We start from the raw sequence: 19,064 nt of genomic DNA, 5'->3' as shown, positions 1-19,064 counted from the left end.
GATTGCGTAGCCATTCTTAAAGCAAAATTTGTCATTAGTTTCATCAATGCGTAGATAGTTTACTGATCGATAGATATTAAAATATCATAATTCGGTTGAAAGCCTTGAGAAAAAATCATCACTGTTTTTTCCGCAGTAATTTCCATTTGAAGAGATGAATAGTTCGCATAAAACAATTGAAATAATCGATAGTTTAAACTATTTTTGTACTCTTGCGGTGACTAGCGAAAGCCTAACGAGTGGTTCCACTTCTCGCATCTCTCATTCAAATGTCATAATGAAGTTCTGTCATGACATTTGTGTCGACACACCCCCGTAGCAATGTGTGTGAGAGCGCACAAGCCTAATCGATCGATTGTCAAAACTGAACGTGCTTACACACACAAACGTGTCCAATGCACCGAAGAGAGAACTTCCCAATGTATATGCTTTTTTTCTCTCTTATTCTCTCTCATCTTCGCTCTCGATGTGTGACATTTTGTGCATCTCTGGCTTCGACGACTGTCTATCAGCCCAGCCGTCAGCGGAGTCCAGTCTAGTCAGTCAGTTCAGTCAGTAGATGAGAGCCGTTCGTGATAGTTGCGTTAGATCGCCTCCACTTTTTGCGACTGGTTTCCGTGGTGGTTGATATTCTATCTATTCTATCTCCTACTGGTGGTGCACAAAGTGCAGTGTGGCATTCTTTTCTGATAAAAAGGAAAAACAAAATCATTCGGTAGTTAAGGTGATTAGATGGAGAATTCCAGGTCCGTTGGACATATCGTCGATTGAAAAAGTGAGTGCGCGTAGGGTTGAAGGACGAAGGAGTCTTCGATTGCGCTCTGGACCCGTAGGGAGCATACTTCGAGAAGTGCAGAAGAGGCTGCACCCATCTATCTCTCATCGAGTGGCTTCGCTTCCTACCGCGCCTCATAGACATCGTAGGAGCAAATCACATCACGACTCGGTTTGTTTGCTGCGCTCTCTCGCTCTCTTGTTTGTTCGCGTGTTTGCGCGACTGCTGTATTACAGTGGTGGCATGCAGCGCTGGAAATACTTGTGCCATGTGAATGGTTTCCTATTATCTTCTTCAGCATCCACCGGATCAGCTAGCTCAAGTTGTGATGGAGATACATTATTATGCGCATCAATGGTTAGCATATTGGAAATAATGATATATTCTGGATGGCAGTATATTTGTCAAAGTGATCATTGCTTTTCTTGCAATAAAAAGATTTAAAAATTCTACACTAAACCCTGATCGAATTGGATTAAATATTTCGACATAAACATTTATATGCAATCAATCCTAAGTCCAGAATTAATGAAGAATTCATGTTAAAAATGCTTCGAATATTTTATACTGTTTTGCATTTTCTTAAATATTTTTAAATTTAAAAATATATTTTTTGTTTTTTTTCAAATTTTTTCCTTATTTTCAATGTTTTCTAATTTAAAAAAATGATGACTTTTTCAAATTCTTAACTGTTTTAATTTATGGAAAGTCCCTAAAAGTGAGAAATTTTTCTACATAGTTGAAAGTTTTTAGTTCGAAGTAAAGGATTATTTTTTAAAATCTTTTACGTTTAAAATTTAGAAAATCTTTGTTTCTTTTTTATTTATTTTTCAATTTACCTTTTTTGAATCTTCTCTCTTCTCTTCTTGTCAAATTTTTCAAAATTTTCGAAATTGCTGGTTTACCAGTTTAAAGGTAAATGATCAATGTTTAAGTCCGCTCTGTAGAACTACCGACTTTCATATTACTCCAACCACCAGCGAGATCAGGTGCATTCTTGCGCCACCAACCATTAATAGTTGCATGACATTTTCGCATAGTGTTTCAGACCAAACTATTTTAAGCACACTTTTGCTTATCACACTCTATGCAAATCGCTAAACTGGCTATTCCATCTCACGCTAGAACTTGCCATTACTATTGATCATCGTTTGTATTAGTGTTTATGTTTGTCGACAATGCTTCCTTAGACCTTTGTACCAAACGGAGAAAGAGCGCAATCAAGATATTTAATGGTCAGCGTTACATATGTTCAGCACAACAATAAGGTTCCTATTTTTCTAACAGTACGAAAAACTGTTCCATTCATTCAAACAATTTTGAGGCAATTAATTTACAACCAGACTACCCGAGACAAAAAACAATCACCGTTGCTCGAACCTCGTCGTCTTGAGGGTGCGACGAAACATACGCAAAACAGCGAGACGGAGAGACAGTGAGAGAGTGCGACACGAAAAGAGTGATAATTGTGCGTGTGCGTTCCATCGCGAGCGAATCAGGTCACCAACCACACTGCGACAGAGCTCCACCGGAGAGCGTCGTATCGTCGTCAGACTGAAGAAAAGCATTAGCCAGTCAGTAGTCAGTGTTGAGTGAGCGAATCGAGGCGTGAAGCATAGTTCAAAATCCGTGTGCACAGTTCCGTTCAAAGTGTGCTGCCGATGAGTGGTAGAGTGAGTGAGCTGTGCAAGCCAAAGTCAAGTATCGTACAGAAATAAGAAAAAAGTGAAGATAGGCAGAGGGGTGAGAAAAAACACAGTTCAGGAAAATATCTACTGGATGTGGTGCTGCGGTGGATGGTTGCTGCGCCTTGCAGGATCGAATTAAGATAAATCGCGACGGCAGTCGGTGACGGTGTTTGAAAGTGCAAAGTGTTTGCCAGGACGGCAAAAGGTGAAAATTTTTGGGTGCACCACACCCCGAAAAAGAAAGATTTGGCTGCGCTGAGTAAGAGGGGAAGAATTTGGTGAACTGTTCAGACATTCTTGGCATTCATCTCGATTTGGGACGAACGAATACGCAGTTCCGTGTTTGAATAACTGGGTGAAAGAACTTGTTTACGGCGATAGAGCGTAGGAGAACGTCGTCGTCATCAGCAGTCGTCATCGGAATCGGAGGCCATTCAGAATCGCATCAACTGGCCTACTGGCTGCCAACGGGTTCCCGTTAATCGAGTTATTCTGACCAGGTGAGAAGATGCATTTTTCATTGAAGGTGAAAGCCGGGGAGTTCGCAATTGGATGCGGGGAGGCTGGGAAGACCGATAGTTCAATCTGATCCAGATTCATTCTGGGCCGTGGCCATTCTTGGGTGCCGTCATTTGCACGCAACACCGAGGGAGGTGAAAATATTTTCGTATATTTTCTTGACAGCTGGATTATCTTTCATGCATGCATTCGTATACAACACACCAAGTCTTGGCTGGCGCTGTGCTCCCGACCGCTATGTTTGTGCTTGTGCCGAACCGCTGGTCCCGCTGTCTGCGTCGGACGTCGTCGGTGACAAGTGTTTGTGTAGGTTACGTGTAGAGTCGCCGTTTCCCGGTCCGGAGCGCGTGGTTTGTGTTGGTGCATGAATGGCGGTGGCTGTGGTGGTTGGCACGGTCGGTGGCAGCAGTCAGCAGGTTTGGTCTGAGGCATCGTGCAAACGAGAGGGGGATCAAAGTAAAGTTGCATGGATTTACGGCTGTTTTAAGCAGATTATAATTGTGTTTTAATGTGAGAGAGTTCGGAATCGACTGGGGTGACGACTCCGGTGTGAATTGTATGGTAAATAGGAATTTCTGTACGTTTGACCTGTCGTATGGCCTACGTGTCGAGTTATGTGCAGCGGAATTCGTGATAAAGCATTCAAAACGGCGCAAATTCTAATAGGAAAACGGAACAGTACATTAAGATCAGAGAGCTTGTTGAAACTTAAAGGAATTGACAGAATGCTTCATCCTATTGTTGAATTGATATTTGTGAAAATTTTCGGAGGAAGCTATGCTTACTGGAAGGGAAATGCTGAAAGCCACCCAAATTAAAGAGAATGTTGCAGTCCAAGTTGATAACTAACATGATGATTCTATTTTATAAATGGTTATCGCATATAATGCGCATTGCACTCAAGCAAGAAAAGACCTGCTATGGTGATCCAACGAAGTATATTTATGACTAACAAAGGATTTTGACTATGTAAACATTTTACTTGAAGAACGTTAGATCAATGGATGGTCGGACTTACCTGATGATAGTTGATCCTTATCAAATGCTTGCACCAATGAACAATTTATAAACTACTGTACATGGCATGATTTTGATAGTTGATGCAGCAGAAGGCGCTATTCTAAAAAAATAGGCAATAATTGTGCGTAAACAACTAAGATTTACGATTTAAGAAAAAACAGAAAATATCGAAATGAATCAGAAAACACTAAACAAGTTACGATAGCTCAACTAAAGGAAACCCAATTGGCGAACTTGAAAGGATTTCTCCATAGAACTATACGAAACGCAAAGCTCCCTGCGCAGATTCAGTCCTCTCAGCGCCCTTGGTATTCCAAAATCGATCGGTGAAAAGAATTAAGGACCGAATCGAAACTTATTTAGCGACTTCTCGATCCACTAAACTCAAAAAAGGCAGACATTTTTTATATGTAGAGAGATACAGGTCAGGCTTCGTTTATCTGTCAAATAATGTTATGCCATCAACTTGTTTTGATTAAATTTGCTCATTTTCACTATGACTAGAATCGATCCAAAATCTAAAAAGCTAATTGTGCACAATCGGTGCACTGAGAAAAGTTCATACTTACAACCAAATCCCAATACCACGATGTAGAGTGCGCCATACGCGCATGAAAAATATAGCGAAGAAGTTCGGCGAGGAGTTCTCCACCACAGTTGGTGAAAAACCTGGACCAAGCAATTCCGAAAAAGTCAAAACCAGCATCTGAATGATCCAGAGAAAGGTAGAAAATTCACTGAAAACGTACAAATATAGCAAAACAGTTATATGTAGCTGCAAAAAAAAGTGTGGCAGTCAATGAGGACTCAAGGAAACTTCCAAGGCCACAGTTTTACCCGAAATCGGTTCATGAGGTGTCTTACGTTCAATTACGATGGATAAATTTGAACAGCTTGTATGAAAAGCTATGTGTACTTGTGGATTGAGGTCTTCCGTATTTATTATATTTTACTAAAAAGAATGCTTGCAGAAAAGGTTGTTGCCTCAGTATAGAAAACCTCCGCTCCTCTGGATTTGGCATCCTCGTCAAAACACGAGGTGATGGCAGAAATTGTTGGATTTAGTCGGGACTTTCTTCAATTGATGGCGAAATTTCTAATGAAATTTTTGGAAAATTCAGAATCACCGACCAGAGGTCGCACAGACTGTATAAAGGGTTTTATCCCACTGAGGATGTTTGGAAGAAGAAAGTGGAAAAAAATGTTATAAAGTTCCTAATCTGCCAGACACTTTTTGTCGATGTAGTGTAAAATGCGCGCTTCTTTCATCACCTCCCAGGATTGATGGAATGGTGGATTACCGAAGCTACAATCTCTCTTCACTCGAGTAAACACGATAACGTAAAATGCAGTACAGAGTACATGAAGGAGTGCAATGTTTTGTTATTGGCATCGTGTGCCCTAAGGAAAAAGTCTCCTTCAGTAGCATTAGTTTGTCGCGGAACACGGTGAAGAGTAAAAGATCTCGCAGAAGATTTTGATTTCGTGTAAAAGCCTGCTGCTTTTGATTCTACTCTCGCAATCGATGAGAATACCGATATTAATAACATGACTCAAGTAGCTGTCTTCCTAAGGGGTTATTGATGATCATTTTCAAATCACAGAGGAATTGGAAGCTCTGATCCCAATGATGGGAAGGTCTTCCGCAAAAGACCAGAGGAAGCTGTTAAGACCGGTATGAACTAAAGTCACTAGATATATCATAGACGCATCACCAAGTAAGAACAGACAACCTGCATTAGACTTGCGATACGCCGTGTATCCGCTCCAGTCAGCTTCACAGTATCCACTCAAGCGCAGCGGTTTGCCACGTACTGCACACATCCGCAGCTTGCTATTGCTGCTCTTCACGAGATACTTCACCACACACTTCAATCGCTTCCAATATACCTCGATTGGCTGGCTGATCCTCCTGCACAATACCGACACACTTGCTGCTACGTCAGGGCGTGTATTGACCGCGACGTAAAGAAGAGCGCCGGCAAGACTCATTGTTTGAAAACTCCTTACTTCCCTCACGGTTTCTGTAATAACCAAGGTCGATTGGCACGCTCGAACCTTTGCACTATGGGGGATCCCCATACAAGCGAGCGGTCAAAAATAAAATTGGACTTTTAAAGTGATTTTCCACTTAGTTTTAGCTGTGTATGGTCGAAATAGCATGAATATACAATTTCCAACCCCCCTTTGGGGATCGTCTATGAATTACGTAATTATTTTTTTCATAGGTTCGATTAACGTGACAAAGCAAACCTATTTGGGAAGTTGAAATTTCGTGCGTTTTCTTAAGGAGAAGGAAGGGGGCTGTACAAAAACTAAGTTCAGCAATTTATGGACATTATGGCGGCGATCATGTTAAATGACATTAATTTCATGACATTCCGTGATATTTTTGTTCTCACTCTCATGCCTCACAATTTGTATTTAGAACAATTTGTTTGACAAAGTACTAGGATCTGAAGGATCATAAAGCATTAAATGTTAATCAAATAATCAGAATTGAAAATAACTTTTGAAAAAGGGTATTAGCAAATTAGAAATCGCAATCCCATGACATTTTTACGTGTACAAGTTATTCAAAAATGAGATTAATATATTCTCAAAAATGTGGACATTCATTGTGGAATGTAAGAATGCTCCATTCTTCCGAAAAGCAAAATTCTTTTAATTTAAATAACAACACTATTTGAATTACTTTTGATTTGTTTTCATGATTTCTACAAGTTATATACAGCATCATTCTTTTTCTGTGTCAAGGTTTAAGTCTTCAATGATATTTTCTTCAATTCCATCAACGATGGAAGATGAGATAAATTCATCTAAAGTATTAGAAGATAAAGAACTTTTGAAAATCTTCAAATATTACAAAATTACGCATGGCATAAGAATAACTAAGTGAAAAATTTTTTTCCAACGTCTCCTCGTTATCCAAATCGAGCTTAAAATGGATCTGATTCATGTAAGGCACGAAGGAAAATGTCAACATTTGCCTCTCTTGATCATTTTCTTGCATTATGAGTTCTAAATTTCTTCAACTGTTTATATTGACTTTCCGCTGGTTGTTCAGCCAGTGAACCTCAAAGTGTAGATGAGTGAATAAATATTTCCCTACCATTAGCCAGACATTCATGAACACTAGCAGGAATTTCATACGCTCCGTTCTAACTAAGATATTGTTCGTCTTTACTTTTGCAATAAACATGTCGGGAATTATTGATTCCAGGAGATTTATAAATATTTACATATTATGAAATCTCATATTTAGTTCTCCATCAGTAGCTAATGAATAGCTCAGAAAATTAGGTTTAGAGAATGACTCAAACCACTCAAGCCCCAAACGCATTTCAGCGGAATGGCGACGGAAACGGTAAAATTTGACAGGAAATATATGAGCGAACTGTTAAATCCTTCCGTTACCGTTGTGCTGCATTGCATTGGGGGTTTTATTCATTTACTCCTTTGAAAAGTTAATTAAATGAGCTCAAATGGTTATAAATAAAGTCGAAGTTATTACCAATAAATGTATTTTGACCATACCCTTTGAGCGCATAGTTCAGTCTGACCCATTTTCAATAGGAAACGATGGGACTAGATTTCCCGTCGAATGAAACTTGTTATGAGAAAATCGGACACAAATAAGTGTCTAAATGGCGATTGCGTTCTTTGCGCACATACATACAGACGCGCATGCACACACATACAGACATCACCTCAATTCTTCGCGCTGAGTTAGTTGATATATACCACTAGGGGTCTCCGGGCCTTCTATCAAACATTCGTTTTTGGAATGAGCATTAACCTTGGAGTACGAGAGAGGCAAAACACGGTAAAAAACAAATGAAAAAAAATCAGAGTGACTTAACTCTGTTAATTGCAAATACTGGCAAGAAATTCTTTCAGGACATTTTAGTCGAAGCTTTGTCCTTGATGTGTATCATAAAAGAACCTGGGGATTCCTGAGGAAAAAAGTTCTTCACTATCAAAGTTGAAAATAGCGTCGTTTTGGAAAAAATATTGCTTCCGCATTTTTCAATTTTTTCACAGTGTAACCATTAGTTTTTGCACACCATTTAAAAGCTTATACAATAACCTTTGTAATGATGTATTAACATTGAAGAAAAACATTTAAAAAATATTTCAATAAATAGTTGAAAATAAAATATTTTTCAGAAAATTTGCTAACTTTTTACCCATTTCTGACTTTTGCCACCTTATATCTTTGGAACTAGTGCACCTAGAGACTTCAAATTCAGAATTTCTCTTAATTAGAGTATTGACAATGGAGAGAAAATATTTTAAAATAATTCGGAAGACATGACATTTTCGATTAATGACCGCCCGAAATCCTATAGTGCTTTGGCGTGTTCGAGGCCAAATCTCGACACCACCTTCTTGATGTAATTCGTCCAGTGTCCTTCGAAATCCGGATGCCCAGAAAATGGCCAATCTCTCCTAACGATGACAGAGTTATCTTCTTCGCATTCAACAGCATCAATTTGATTTTCGGTCATGCCGGCAACAATCATATCAATGACATGCAACATCAAGTAAATAAAACCTCCTCCTGGCGAACGTTTGACGAACAAAAAAAGATTCGATCGGGACTAATCGAAGCCTAAACCTTTCAGCAACTTACTAATAGCGTTCTAAATTCTTGCGGCCTGCTTTAAGCCGAATAGGCTTCACTTCAACCGGCACACGAGCTTCTCTACGAGCTTAACGTGTAGGTGGCGTACTGCCATCTTCTTGTGCCCAGCTACTGTCAATAGGATCCACAACGTTGCCTGGCTTGCAACCGGAGCGAACACAGCGTCATAGTCGATATAATAACGCTGCGAAAAGCCCTGAGCTACTAAGCGAGCTTTCAATCGTGAAACTTTGCCAGAACTGTTTTCCTTTTTCTTATAAATCCACTTACACCCAATGGAAACACGGCCGACTGGCAGCTGAATCAGCGACCAAGTTTCATTCCGCATCAACGCTTCGTATTCCTCAGCCATTGCGGCCTTCCACAAATCCTGCTTGGAACTGTTCACTGTCTCTTCATCGGTATCCGGTTCTCAAATGCTACTCAACTCAACTGCTATGGCTACATCCACCTCGTAATCATCAAGACGCTTCGGAAGCACTCCACGTGTACTTCGCTTCGGAACCGGTGGCTCTCTCCGCCGACTGCACGGATCGTAAAACTCCGAATCCGACTCCTCCTGAAACGTATCCTCAGCTTCCTGTGCATCTAATTCCCTTGGAACTTCGACCGTTGTTGGCTCTTCACCGTTGTCAACATCGAGCTCTACAAACTGTTCATTGCAGCCGGAGACTGGATCACGTTGGTCCAGCGAACCATTTCCCAGTTCAATGAACCTGGCATTCCGGCTGATCGTGATCCCAATAGCCAACAAACAAAAACTTTCGAGCCTTACAGTCAAGCTTGCTTCGCTTTACGTCGGGGACGTGGACGTACACCGGACTTCCGAATACTCGCAGATTCTTCAACGAAGGCTTTCGGTCGAACCACTTTTCAAACGGCGTCAACTCGACCGAACGCGACAGTAACCGGTTCTGGAGATACCCCGCGGTTATAATCGCCTCACCGGCCGCTCGACCAAATCACGTTTTCACGTGCGTCACATAACGCTTAATACAACCCGGTGTATCTGATTTTTGTCTGAGCAGACAGACAATAGTGTAACGACTGTAATCGTCAATGAGGGTCATCAAGTACCTGCACCACCCTCCCGGCGTGACGTTTCTTATCGGACCACAAACGTCCTGATGAACCATGTCCAGAACGTGAGCTTAGGAAAAGAAGTTCTAGATAATTTACCTACTAGACAATGCTCTCAATGCTGATCCCGCCATCGTGCATGCTGAAACCTTCACCGAGATTCTACTTCTGAATCCGTTTCAGCACTACTGGGTCCCTGTGGCCAAACCGGCGATGCTGGTTGCTGGCAGTCCGCCAGACGCCGCCTTCCTCAGCCGCGCGTCTTCCGCCGTTTTCAGAATGAACAAATTTTCACACAGCTCTGCCGTAGCAACTACTTTTCCTTTCCTTCCTTAAACTTAACCCCTTCTGGGTTAGCTTTCGCACTGATAGCAATCCGCCTTCTAAGGCCGGAATGAAAAGTACCTCTTTAAAAAGAATGTTCACTACCAAGTGTAAGATAGACGTTCGGATCACACAAAAGGGGCAAACGAGTGGCTCTGCTATCTGGATTCAACTGACTCATCATATTTTTATTACGTAAGGGGAACAACAAAAGTTCAGTATTCAATTGTTCTTGATTGACCAATACAAACCCAATCTAATAAAACTAGGGTGGTCACGTCTCGTCGATAAACCATTATTCCGTTGAATCGTCTGACGGTGTAGCGTCATCCTCACTATCTTCTATTGGTTGGTTTACGGACCAAGGCTTCATCCTTTCTGCAGCAAACACAGTAGATATTCGTCGCTGTGTCAAATGTACTCCGGGAACATCAGATATCAAGTAGCGGTCATTCCCAAGAATCTTCTGGATCACATACGGTCCCTTGAAGCGCGGTTCCAATTTCCTGCTCTGTCCTGTAGCCTGTGGATCTCTGGCAACGAGAACCAGATCACCTTCGTAGTATTTTCTTGCCGCTCGTCTTTGCTTGTCGAAATACTGTTTCTGCTTACGCTGCTCCATTTCAATTCGTGCATGTACTTGCTGCTTCATTTGTTCAGCACGATCCATTGTATTCTCCGAAGCAAACATCATCAACAGTTGGTTTTGAATGATATCACGCGGATTGTATGTAAACAGAAGCGAGTTGGGTGAAACCTTTGTGGTAGTATTGACCATCGTATTCAAGCCCCACTGGATCATACGCAAGTTTTTGTCCCAATCCTTTCCATCGTCCTTCACCATAGATTTAACGGAGTCCAATATGCTTCTGTTCCGTTCCACTTGACCGTTGGCGCGCAGTGTTCCAACCGCAACCCTAACATGAACTATTCCCAGTTGCGTGCAGAACGCCTTGAAATCTTTCGACGTGTACGATGTCTCTTATGTCCGTTTAGGCTTTCCGATTGTGCCGAATACTTCATTCAGCATTTGAATTACTGGACCAGTCTTAGTATTTCTTACAGCTTACAGAACAACATATTTAGTAAATCAGGTATTCGTTTCGCGACGATGATTGAATAAAAGGTCCCAGATGGTCTAAGTGAATGGTATCGAATGGAACTGGATTCTTCTCGATTGGATGCAAAAAGCCTTCCTTCGCACCCATTTTTACTTTTACGAAAGCACAATGCACACACGCTCCTATGTATCGTCTCAGATAACCTCGCATCCGACGAAACCAGAAATTTTTGCGAACAACTTCCAAAACCTTCTCCACGCCTTTATGCCCCAGATCATCATGATAACAGCGTGCTATTCTCCATCGAGCTCGGTTCGGAACAACCCACTTCAACCCGTCGTTACACCTTCTCATCACACCTTCACTCTGCAGCGCGTATTCTTTGTGAATTTGCTTGCCTTTGTTGTCCTTTGGTGGAACTGATAAAATTTTCATGATTGTATGCAGTCTCTGATCTTCACGTTGCAATAACTTTAACCATTCATCTTCTTGAATTTGCACCTCCATCACATGTGCCACTGCCGGTTCCGGTTCTTCAGCATCCAAAATTTTGCCAAATAATTTGCCGAAACCCAGCTAACAAACCTCATTTTTGACGAGATATCAGTTTTATATTTTACTGGGCACGCGTCTGTGCGGTTTTTGCCGAGCTGCAGAAATAAAAACTGAGTATGTAAGACAAAGTTAGGAAGGCTACCCAAAAGATGAAAATCGGTAAGGTCGCTGGGAAGAATGGAATACCGGTTCTGAAACGGAGAAAAAATACATTCAAGCTGGCTTCATATGTCATATCCACAAAAAAGGTAGCAGGCTCAATTGTACTAATTCCTCAATACTTTCTATAAGATATTCCCTCTAATTCTGTACAGCAAGCTGCGCCCGTTCACAAATAAAAAATGTTTACAAAAGCCTTTTTTAAGAAGCACGATAAACAATGAACCAGATGTTATCTCATTATCTATGTGGTCTTTGAAACAGTGTACGAAATTATACAAAATTATTCTTTCATGTTTCGATGATAAATAATCAATTCAAATATCGCTGACACCTAGACTAGAGATTGTCAACCTCTGGTAGGATCGATTTCCTGACAAAAGCAACCTCAGGAGAAATACAGAGCTCTATATCGTCGCTGATCCGCCAAGTGCCACCTACTGCTGCAAAAAGAAGCGAGGTGAATGAAATCGTTTATAGTCTAATTGACTTCGTATTTGCTAATGAAAAGCAGCCGGTTCGGACCGTTGTTGTTGTTGTTGCTGTTGCTTCATCCCGGGACCCTGGCCAAGTCGATTCCGACCTACTCAGCTGTGCAGCTCTTGGTGTAAGGTTGCTGCCGCTGCTGCTGCGGCGTTGTTGGGTGATGTCCATCACCATGTAACCTCCCTGCCTTCGCTCCAATAGCCGTAGGTAGGTAATGGCACGAAGTAGGTTCATGAAGTCATTCACAGCTAGCCCCCACTGACTGTATGGTAACGACGGGAGACAGGCAGGCAGTCAGTGCACCCATGTGACAAATGGTGAAACCGGAAATGTGCTCCAACGACCAGTTCGGTTTATTTGGAATATATGGAGCGCTGTCGTTGCGATCGAGTAGAGGTTGCAACCTGCACTAGGTAGTGTTGTACATGGGTCCCCTCGAAGCACCAGATATGGGTAAAGAATTGGCGCGAGCAGTAGCTGGTGCACCATTAATGCTGTGTGTTACGTACGATAAATTAGTCTCCGGGGACCAGCACAAGCAGAAATGTACAGATAGCGAGAGCTATGAAATTTCACTCCTAATTGAGATTAGAGCAAGTTTTTCTTTTCAGATTTGATGTATTTTATTTGCGATGTGATTTGCAGAGTGATAGCAATAGCCGTTCACTGACTGTCTTATAATAGTAATAGTGAAATACCATTATAAGAGTTTCAGATGGGATCTATGGCAAGCAATATGTAAATGCACTCGTAGCGAAGACTTACGATGGAGTTTCAGTTCGAATAACGAAGTGTACATTCTTTTTTGTCCGAGAATTAGCAAACGTTAGATTATTTTTATTTATTTATTTTCGTATTTAAGTTTATCTATCGATTTGGATTTCGATCCGTTGTTGCAAAATTTAAAACAAAAGATCCTTAGAAAATCAGTATTCTCCATATCATGGAATTTATTAACATTATTACATTGAAAACGTGAACAGATCTTCCATACTAGAAACACTCTAAAAGGAGGATTTATTTAATGCCCAGTCTGCCTTGCAAGCCTCCATCATCCATGTTAATCAGTAAATGCTACATTTAATCTGTAAATTATAAGAACGGCACCAATAAGCATAATCAATCAAATCGAGATTTCTTCAGTGAAGCTCTATCCTTTAGGCTGGAGAATTGATTAATGCACTACCAGGGGCGCTATTAAATTAAAAGCGGCGAGTTCCACCGAACACAACAACATCATCAACAGCAGCAGCAATAACATTATCGATGCAGTGGGCCTTGTACAGTCCACTAACAGTTCCAACGCTTTTAACGCCGTAAGCCTAGTTTTCGGATGATAGCTGGTAGGCCCATGCGCCACCATGCCGGCCTGCCAGAGATGCAATTATTTATTTTATTATGATTTTTTATGATTGTAATTCCATAAATCAACGCACCAGTCGACCCGTGCGCCCGCCACCTCGCTTAGATTAGTGCAGACCGGGTGAACACCTCCTTTAAGCTTGGTTTGAAGTGGAAAAAAAGGGATTGGAAATCACATTTGCAAAAATAACAACGACAACGACAACCAGTTTGCCCATAATTCACGCACTGCTGCTGCTGCCTGCCGTCGTATATGCTATTCTGCCTGCACCTTTTCAAATGGAGCTATGACTTGTCTTGGTCAGCGCTGAAAGTCCCATCGAACTAGAGCACAGTGGTCTGATGTTTAGAAGGATTTCATTTACGAAATTTCTAAACACACAGAACCGAATCATAATAGCGCGCAACAATACGTGGTTATAGGAGTCTCCTGTAGCCTTGCAAGCAAAGGCGTAGGATTGTCCTTTGACGTCGACGCAATACACGACAGGGATATCGTCCATGGTTTCGCGTGCAGATATGTCCCGAAGACTTTTGATTCCGAAGAAATCCTGTAGCTGCTTGTTATACGAGCTTATTTTTACTTTCAAATGAGCCTCAAACTTGACACCAACAGCTTGTTGAAGGATTTTTGGCAAAACTCAAAGCTTTTCTGATGCTTAAATTATGATCAGCCTTCATCTGGAATACGTTCTGCGCAGAAAACGGTTGTTGACTCAAGCTTTGAAGAGCTGAGAAAATGAAAATTTGTATTAACTAATATCAAAGCATATCTACACCACATTATACCTATCTCTCTGAAAAAAAAATCCTTTCCTATTCCGCAACTCTACGCTTCATTTTCCCATCTGGACAACTTTTGCGTGTAAAAAGTGTCGTGTATGTGGAAGGCTCAATTACAGATCGAATAAAACGACGCGATATAACTTTCAGCCGATACAACTTTTATTTTGCGATTCCTATCCACGGACGTGGTGACTACACTTCTCGCTCTTCTAAATTACACTGTCGGAAAAACATACACAAAACTTAATTGAATAACGCACACATAACATTTCTTCCTCCCTACGGGGAGAACTTCAGAGGCGGGCGACGTTGCCTTTCCGATCGTCTCAGCACAAATGGCTCAGGAACTGTGGTCGACTGTTCTGGAGTGGCACAAGGTGTTGAGAAATGTACATCTGGTGATCCGCCTCGAATCTGGTTGCACTAGCAAATCCGAGAAAAGCCCATCACTGTTTGTCTGACTATGCGATTGACTCGGTGACGAGAAGCGGGCTTGGTAGTCATATGGCTACTGCTTCTGCCTCATACGCAGGAGGTCGTGGGATCAATCCCAGGTCCGTTCCATTCTCCTACTTTGTATCTTTCTCTTTATTTCTCATGTTCTAGCAATCGGTTAGAACTGGAAATGGACTTCCATACCGTTTCCATTACTATTCCTATACCTTCAACTTGAGTATTCTAACAGTAATCTGCTAGAATTGGAAATGAACTATAGAGCTCGTTTCCTACATCCAATTAGAAATTCCATCAGTTACCTTCTCCTATCTATCACATTGGCAGATCGTTAACCAAGACGGACCTCTGCCTCTCCAACCTAACCCAGAAATTCCAACAAATTCCGCATGAACTCGTGGCAAGTGCAGAGGTATATTCGGCTTGCAGTGGGCGAGTGATTGCATCATCATTTCCTCCCCTTCCCTACATTGACTTGCATTCTGACGTGGCAGGCGCCAGTATGACCTAACAAATGAGATCACCAGTACTTGTACATTGAAGATGTGTGCTAGTCCCAAGCAAACATCTGTTGGTTCCCTGTGCAAGAACAGCTGATCTGGTCATAATGGAGTAGCAACTACGAGCAGTCAATCAAGCTCAAGCTCAAGCTATGCGATTGACTCGGTGACGTCATCGGATTAGAATAAAAACGCCGACGATAACGCTCACCTTCTTCGTCGGTTGACAGTGGTTCATGTTGTTTTGATAAAGTGGGTGGAGAAATCTGTGGGAGGTTTTCGTTGCTCGAATTGTTGTTGTGGAAACGTAGAATTTGGTTCACATGACGTTTGAAGTGCTGGCTCGGAACTCAATTTTGTAGTGTAAATCCCCCAACTGGTCGCTGATAGTACCGGGAATCCATCTGTCGGAGTGAGCTGTTTTTCTGTACTGGCGTAGGAACTCGTTGATGTTTGCTTTCAGAGTACCTTTCGTTGTGCCCATGGATTTAAGTGCTTGTTTCACCCAGGTGGGTGGCATGGCGCCATGTTTTTGCAGCACACATCTCAGTGTAAAATTCATGATAGTATGTGTTTTGTTTACAAACATCACATTTGATTCTCATTAGGATACAGAACTGTCAGTGGGATACGGTCGCGCAATGTTGGCCGCAAAACAAACCTATTGTGTGAGATAGGGATGCCACCGGGCTGGTTTCACCGTTTGACCGTTTGTGGCCGGGTGATATGGTGCTGAAAGTTTGTGGTATTTAACACCACTCATCTGTAGAAACCTCTTGAACTCTGCCGCGGTAAATTGCGGGCCGTTATCCGACACCAGCGTCGTTGGAGCACCGTAAGTAGAAAATAGATCGTCAAGGATGCTGATTGTTGCCGCTGTGTTCGATGTAGATGTGGTTTTAACCTCAACCCACTTGCTGTAGGCATCAACAATAATCAGAAGCATAGTGTCCGCGACAGGCCCCGCATAATCTATGTGGATGCGCTCCCACGGTCCTTTTGGATATTCCCAATGAGGAGTACTAAACTTTGGTGGAGCAGGGGCATTCCGAGCACAATTATTGCAAGATCGAACCGCTTTCTCGATATCCGAATTGATACCCGGCCAGTAGACAAAAGACCGTGCTAGGCTTTTCATCTTTACGACTTCCAGATGCGCTGCATGAAGATCATTCAGTATCGCTTGCCTGAGTGTAGGTGGTATGACCACTTTGTGCTCAAAATGTAAGCAATTGGCTGCCAAAGTATATCTGCTCTCGGGAGATTTATTATAGATATAGATTATAGATAAAGATTGACATCTTTACGTGTTTCACGAGCAATATGTTCCGCGCGCACTGACAACTGTTGGATCTGATTTAGAGCGAAACCGTCGAAGTCATCATAATTTTCTCTTCCTTCTTGCAAGTTTAACGAATTTATTCCGGATGATGTTGACTCACTTGGAATTCGTGAGCAGTAATCTGCATTCGTATGTTCTTTTGTTGGCTTATACACGATGTTGAAGTCAAATGTGCCAGATAATCTGCATAATTTGCCATCCGGCTGATGCACAATGAAGGCAATGATTTCTCAGGGTGCAGTATCTGAGTGAGCGGCTTATGATCCGTGATCAAGGTGAATCTCCTAGCGTACAGATAGTGAAAAACTTTTCACTGCCCAAACTATAGCCAGCGCTTCTTTATCAATTTGGGGTAGCGTTGCTCTGTATTCGATAGGGTAGTACTTGCATACGCGATTGGCCGTTCCAGTCCATTCTGCAATCGATGTGATAACACGGCACCCAGCCCTGTTTGGCTTGCGTCTGTTGCCAGTATCAGCGGTAATGTCGGATCATACTGCATTAGAACTTGGGGTGATGTCAAAGCTTCTTTCAGGTCAATGTAGGCCTTTTCTGCGTCCGATGTCCACTCAAACGAGTCAGCTAGGAGCATATTGCGTAAGCATCTTGCTTTGGAAGGAAGATTTGGAATAAAAGCACTATAATAAGTGGCCTTACCTAAGAACAGTTGTAGTTCATCTGGGGTCGTCGGTATAGGTGCGTTGCGAACAGCTTCAACATGTTGTTCAGATTTGTGCAATCCATGGCGATCGATCCGGTGGCCCAAGCATTCGAGCGATGATGTTGCAAATACGCATTTTGTTCGGTTGAGACGTAGCCCACTTGATCTCAATCTGTCCAAGGTGACCGTTAGTGCTTGGAGGAGACTGGCGAAGTCTTTTGCGAAGACGATTATGTCATCATAGAAATTCACGACGACATCATCTAATCCTTGAAGGACCGATTCCATTCGACGCTGCCAAATTGCCGGGATATTTGCTGCTCCGTATACAGCACGCGTAGGACCAATAAGTCCATGTGTAGTCGTGTTCAGCGTAAGTATGTGACTAAACTCTTCATCAATGGGTAGATGGGTGTAGGCATCAGTCACGTCCAGATGGCAGAAAACAGTCGCACCTTTCATTCTGTTGAATATTGTCTCGATCTTTGGTATAGGATGTTCGTCTACAATCATTCTTGGGTTGACAGTTGGCTTGTAGTTGCCGGTAATCCGCAGGTCTCCATTTTTCTTCACTACGATGTGAGTGGGTGAGGACCACTCGGAGTATTCCACTTTCTTGAAAAATCCTGAAGCGAGTTTTTTGTCAATTTCCGCTGCGTACCGTTCACGTAGTGCGTGTGGTACGTCCCTCGCCTTTGCAAATATAGGAGATACCTCTGGCTTCAGATGAACCTTAGCCGGTGGTCCCAACAGCCTTCCTGGAACATCACTGAATACGTCGCTGAAGCCATCTAAAAGGTCTGCTAATCGTTTTGCTTGTTCCGGAATAAGCTGAGCACTATTGATTGCATTGATCGAATCATTTGCACAAAATAAACTATTAAGATTGATTTCCTCAACGAAATTTGAGATCCACTCGCGTCCAAACAGCGGATCTGACTCTCCGGCGACGACGTACAAGTTCAATTGGCGAATTGTTTTTCCGATGGATACTTCTACCGGCATACGCCCGAGGCAGTTGATACGATGGCCGGAATAGCTCGAAAAGTGCCGATCAGTTTTGAGCAACGGGCTTGAACGTTCGCAGTTGAGATTCAGCAATTATACCGCAGGGTGCTCCGGTATCCAGTTCCATGCGCAAAGGGAAACCGTCTATTTTAACTTCGACCATTTTCTTTCCTGTCGGTGTAAAACCGTAAACTTTGCTTAGCGATTGAACTACGTCGATTTCGGATTGTGGCATCTCCTGTGAATCCACCTGGTCAGCAGATAAGTCCTGGTTTGTTGATCTTCGTGAACGACACACTTTCGCGATGTGGCCTTTAATGTTACAATTATGGCACCTGGCATCGCGAAAACGGCACTGACTGCGCAAGTGTTGTCCTTCGCATCCCTTGCAAGGACCGGTTTCGCTGGAATGTTGATTGTTGCTTCGGTAATGTTTTGGCGTCGATTTCTTCCTGGTTCTCAGATTTTCGTTCCTCAGTTTATTCGTGTCTTCCGTGACAACGGATGATGATGTACCCGAGTTGATCTCCCGCGCCGTGTTGCGTGTTGCTTCCAGAGTGTAAGCGATTTCGTAAGCCATTTGAAAGGGGCAGGCTCCTTTGCTATGTCATATCGTCGCACATATCGCGAGCTTCCA

The 19,064-nt window shown here is 42.4% G+C and overlaps 1 protein-coding gene across 3 annotated transcripts in view; it reads left to right on the top strand.

The window, feature by feature from the left end:
• The first annotated feature begins 566 nt into the window (after nucleotides 1-566).
• LOC134225416 (G protein-coupled receptor kinase 2) overlaps nucleotides 567-19,064 on the top strand; it is a 419,868-nt gene continuing 401,370 nt past the window's right edge. Inside the window, exons 1-2 of one of the 3 annotated variants that reach the window (XM_062705498.1) lie at nucleotides 567-724; nucleotides 2,063-2,963. The gene's annotated coding sequence lies outside the window, so the exon portion shown is untranslated. Of the gene's footprint in view, nucleotides 776-2,062; nucleotides 2,964-19,064 lie in introns of all 3 variants that reach the window. The other 2 variants (XM_062705488.1, XM_062705479.1) reach the window with 2 other exon arrangements.

The sequence above is a fragment of the Armigeres subalbatus genome, chromosome 1, assembly GCF_024139115.2.
Source record: "Armigeres subalbatus isolate Guangzhou_Male chromosome 1, GZ_Asu_2, whole genome shotgun sequence".
Lineage (NCBI taxonomy): Eukaryota > Metazoa > Arthropoda > Insecta > Diptera > Culicidae > Armigeres > Armigeres subalbatus.
Note: the sequence above shows the minus strand (reverse complement) of the source record. Positions and strands in the feature narration are given on the sequence as shown.